This window comes from Cynara cardunculus (assembly GCF_001531365.2).
Source record: "Cynara cardunculus var. scolymus isolate 2C chromosome LG 15, CcrdV1, whole genome shotgun sequence".
NCBI classification, from domain to species: domain Eukaryota; kingdom Viridiplantae; phylum Streptophyta; class Magnoliopsida; order Asterales; family Asteraceae; genus Cynara; species Cynara cardunculus.
The window spans coordinates 21,264,510-21,269,896 of record NC_037542.1 but is presented as its reverse complement, the minus strand read 5'-3'; the positions used below and the strand labels follow the sequence as shown (position 1 = coordinate 21,269,896).

The 5,387-nt window shown below is 31.0% G+C and overlaps 1 pseudogene; it reads right to left on the bottom strand.

The window, feature by feature from the left end:
- Nucleotides 1-70: 70 nt before the first annotated feature.
- On the bottom strand, nt 71-2,011 carry LOC112528671 (annotated as a pseudogene).
- Between the last annotated feature and the right edge of the window lie 3,376 nt (nt 2,012-5,387).

Here is a 5,387-nt window from a genome sequence, read left to right as displayed (position 1 = left end):
ACACACACACATATATATATATATATATATATATATATATATATATATATAAACACAAGAGGGACTCGTGTCAAAGGAATAAAACCAACCGGCTTTGATCACTGCACATTAGCACAACGTATCGTCCCTTATTTTGGAAAACCCTAAAGAAGATTGCAGTTTGTTCAGTCAAATCTTTGGAAGCCAAAGCTAGCAGTCCAAATGGTCCGAATTTGCCATTTTTTGATGCATCCTTTTGGCTCCAGATAAGCTGCGGATCATCGATCCAACTCGGGTCCAGTTCTTCCGCCTCTTCTAAATTACTTAGTTTGAACGAAATTATCACATCAGCCTTTCAAACAGCAATTTTGATCCACATGTTAGTGCAAAAGAAGCTGAAAAAGGAATTGAAATGAAGTTATTAAGACTTCATGGCTTTACCTGATCAGCAGTTATACCCACCACTTCATGTAATGATCCACACTCAAGCTTCTTATTTTGAAAACTAACTTGGTTCTGGCGTAACAATTCGATTTCTTCAATAGGCCACTGTATGAGTTGCTTCTGGTTTCGATCGAGCCAAAGGCTCCTTGGGAACGACTGCATGTACATGATAATTGAATTCATGATCTTAATCATATAAATATAAAAAACGTATAACTAAGGATAAGTGAAATGAATCTTGGATTACTTGTAGTCCAGCCCATCCTTTAGCGATAATATCTGCTTCACTATCAGATTCAGTCACCCAAGCAATCAAGATTCTTCGGCATTTCACAGGGTCGAAGAACGACTTGGAAGCATAATACTTGCCATAATCAAACCTCAATGAATTAAGGGTTAATCCGTTTTCAGGAACATAGTTTTCCTTCTCAGAACTGTAGTTCCCGATTAGGTAGTAATCTTTTCCTTGATTCAGTAATCCCATCTTCATCACGTGCTTTACGCTAGGGTTCATGACAGATGTTTCAACCCCCTTCTTGCTATCAATCCACACCGGAAAGAAATCAGGGCATTCCCATATTCCAGTGCCTGCAGCCTCATAAAGTGGCGAATCGATTGCAGTCCAACTAAAAAAGTCCTCAGATTGGTACAGGAACGCGATTCCGGCCTTATCTTTCTCGCCTCCAACGATTACTCTCCATTTCTCGTCTCCTGCAAGCCAAGCAGTGGTGGGGTCTCTGAAGTTATCCGGTTGAACCCCTTGGGGAAGATTTATGACGGGATTGCTGGTGTATTTGACCCATTCTCTAAGATAGGGATCATATATGAGATAGGTCCTTTGGGACAGCCAAGTTCTGAACCTGGCGTTTTTCTGAGTCGATTCCTGTGTAGAACATCACAGGCTTGTTTCCAGGGAGGATAGTGGCGGAACCTGACCAACAGCTGTTGATATCGAAGGATTCGGTGGGGGCAATGGCGAGGTCTAGAGGGATCCAGTTTATCAAATCATAGGATGCAGAGTGTCCCCAATGCATTTGATTGGTAAAGAGTGGACCAGCTGGATTGTATTGATAGAAGAKATGGTATACTCCATTGAAGTACATTGGTCCTGGATGCATTTAGATATACCATATTAGCAGAAATATGCACAATCTAATTAGTGAATAAAGCAGATGGATTTGGAGCACAAGTTTAATCATATCAAATATGATTTTCGAGTTTTTCTTACAGTACAGAAGGGATGATCCCTACATTACATAACATCGAAGATGAATCATGAACGAAGAGGTGAAGAAGGAAATTGAAAAGCAGGTGGTGAGAATTGAATTGAGTTACCATTAGGATCTGCGCCAATTGGATGATCATCGAGCGCCATGTTCATCGTCACATATCAATGAAAGCACAGCGATACATAGTCATATACATATACATTTAGAACAAGTAGAGAAGGAGGAAGAGGAAAGAGAAGTGAAAATGAAGAAGAAGAGGTCACCGTTCATCCAGTTTTGTGAAGGCTGGAAGTGAAATGCCGTCCGATGAGGGTGCTCCGACAGGGAAGGAAGAGGAGATTCCGACATAGCAGGATGGAGATATGGTCAAAGGCAAGCAGATTTCTTCTTTTCTATTGGTTAAGCACAGGTTAGTATACTATAAGTATATATATATATATATATATATATATATATATATAAGAATTAGAATTGGAATTTTGGCCAATTAATTGCTGATTATTCAACTTCCACAAAATAATATATAAAAAACATCGTCGTGATCCATGACGTGGATTAATTAGTAGTTAATTACAAAGACAAGGCACACCACACCTAATGTCTTTAAATGTATTTTTTTATAAAAATAGTCCTTTTAAATAAATATAAATACCGTATTTTATTGAAAATATAATTAATCATTAGTTTAAATAATGGATTGGCAGAGAGATTAATTATTAAAAGAAAATTTGTTTGCTATTTATTTTTAAAACTAATAGATGTTGATTAAACTAGGATTTAAATTAGCAATTACGGATATTACTATTATATATTGTTTTATTTATTCCATGTGAGGGACATTTTAGTCATTTATCGTACAAATTAGGATATTGTTCAAAACATTTATTTAATAATTAGTTGTGTATCCGTGCAATCTGACGAGAGCCATGAATTTTAACGATTTTGAAGTTCCACTGATTTTGTAAGATAAGATTTAACGATTATATAAGTTATACTTGGTCTTTACATATTAATACAATTTGAATAAATAAGAGTTATGGTTCCAATTACAGACTATCGATGAAAAAAATTGTATGACARTTTAAAATCCAATATATTTAAAATCCAACATATTTAAACGACTCCACAAAGGCGTTCGATTTGCATCAAGATCAAAGAACCAAGAAACTTGAGTTTTAAGATAAACACTCAAAACCAATAAAAAAAACTACAAATTTGACAGATCATAAGCCATGAAAAGACAAAAAAAAGGGTTTTAGAATGAAATTTCAACTGCTTACCCTCTTTCTTGTCCATAAACTCAGATTAAGGTTGAATTAATACATGTATATATATATATATTTCAAAAAAACCCAAGAACATATTAATTCAAAACATATTATACAGTGCAATTTGGACAGCCTAATCCCAAAATGTATAACATATATATAAATAAATAACCATAACAGTATAAATTGTAAACATTAAAATATTTTTTCATAGTATATATAATATATAATAATATAATTAAGTCAAAAGTTATTCAATATTGGACTCATTTCGAAGGTATTAACGAGACGATTATCATGGTGTAACTTGTTAAAATAAAAATGTATTCTTTAAACATGTGTAAATTGATATACAATTATGTATGTTAATTTGATAAAAGTTTAAAATGAAACATTTAAAAGTAAATGACGTAAAATAATTAATTAACTAATTATAGGGATATAAAATGTATTTAAAATTATATTTTTTAAAAACCCGGTTGAATGTGAGAGCGTGAGTGTATGTGAGAAGAGGAAGGGGTGAAAAGTGAAAATGGTATCTTGGTCATTTAGTATTTTAAAACTTTAAGACTTTTTCTAAATTTGCTTAATAAGATAATATAAATAATTAAAAACCCAAAAGAAAAACATACAAATTAGGATTTTACTCCGACCACTCCCTTTTGTATTCATAGCCACCAGCAAAGCAAATCGACAAAATGTGTTATGGTTCATCTTCCCATCTCCAGATCTAAGATCCCAACTACAACCATTTATATTTATGGAAGAAATAGATCCCAACTACACCCATTAATTAAGTTTGTACACACATATATATGCAATTCTAGACCTCAAGTTTCATGCAAGAACAGAATAAATCATAGAAACATGAAGAAGGTGTTAATGGTTGTATCGTATGAACTCAAGGCCAAAATGGCAGGATTGTGAAAGATTTTGGTTTAGAACACACGGTCCATAATTTTTGTATAGCCATATGGACGAAATTTGTAATTTAGTCTTTAAAATTAAAATCATTGCAATATGCGTTAGAAGTATAAGAACACATGGTATTTTTCTGACAATTTAAATAAAAAACATTATAATTTCTAGAGTAAATTACGTTTTTTGTCCACATGGTTTGTTGAAAATTGTAACTTTCTTTTTTATAGTTTCAAAACTATGGTTTGCAATTTATAGTTATTTTTGTTACCCAGACTAACCCTACCTTTAAGCATGAGGGACGAAATTAGGATAGATTTATAAACCACAGGGACAAAAATATCAATAATATGTATGTCATAGGGACAAAATCAATAATAAAAATAAGTATAAAAAACCGTAAATTCAAAAGCAAAGGAATAAAAATAGTAATTATTAACAAACCATATGGACGAATAACGTAATTTACCATGTTTTTTTTAATGGAAAATGGAACAAATAGAAATATCCCTTTTGAGGCCAACCAAAATTACCTTTTAGCCATTTATCTTGTAAAAAATTCACCACTTTTGTAAGTAATCATTCGCGAAAGGGACATTGATAAGTTTTTAAAAAGATGAACCACTTCACATGTTGATTTAAGAAGTTGTTTTGACAATAAATTTGTTTTATTTTATAAATGGATGAATGGTGGTGATTTAAAAAAAAAAAAAAGAGTTATGAGATAAGTTTGATGGGATTAAATGGCTTTCTGTGGCATTTTGAAATATGATTTAGCATAATATTAAGTAACTTGATATAAGTTATTAATAGGGAATATTAGAAAAATGAGAAGAGTAGGTTGGTAGGTACAAGCATCTGTCTATTGCTTGCTTACGCCAACCCATGTCATGTCATGTCATGTGCATTTGCATTTGCATTATATTAAGTTCAAACTCGTTCTCCTTTTTAATTTATTCATTTGGATCAAGCATCTCTTTCCAGGTCAATGCTGATTATTATATGACCTAATACTAAATATTTTTATCTTTAATACCTAATACCTAATTTTTTTTATACTATTTTATTCATAATCTTTTAATTACATTAAATAACCTAAGAAATTTGAATTACTATTTTTTGTAAATGTAATTACATTTTTCAAGTCATTTTATAAAAATAACTTTTAAATTACAATTATAAAAATATCAAACTAAGTAAGATAAAATTATAATACTCATGTTTATTTATATAAAAATCACAAGTATAAATATATAATAAAAATATATAATGTGTGGATGCATGCACGAATTATATATATATACTAGAAGGGTACTCGCACAATGCAGCGAGATACATCTCGATTTTAATGTTATATTTTATTTTTTGTCTTTGTTGATGTTATAATATGGTTTAATGTGTTTTTAAGAAAACAATAATGATTTTATTTTAGAATAAAAAATAAATTTAAAAATATCATAAAAATTTGAAAAAAAATATCAATATTAATATCAAATCAATTATTTAAAAGCTCTCATTTTTTTATGTAATTTCTTTAATTTATTAATTT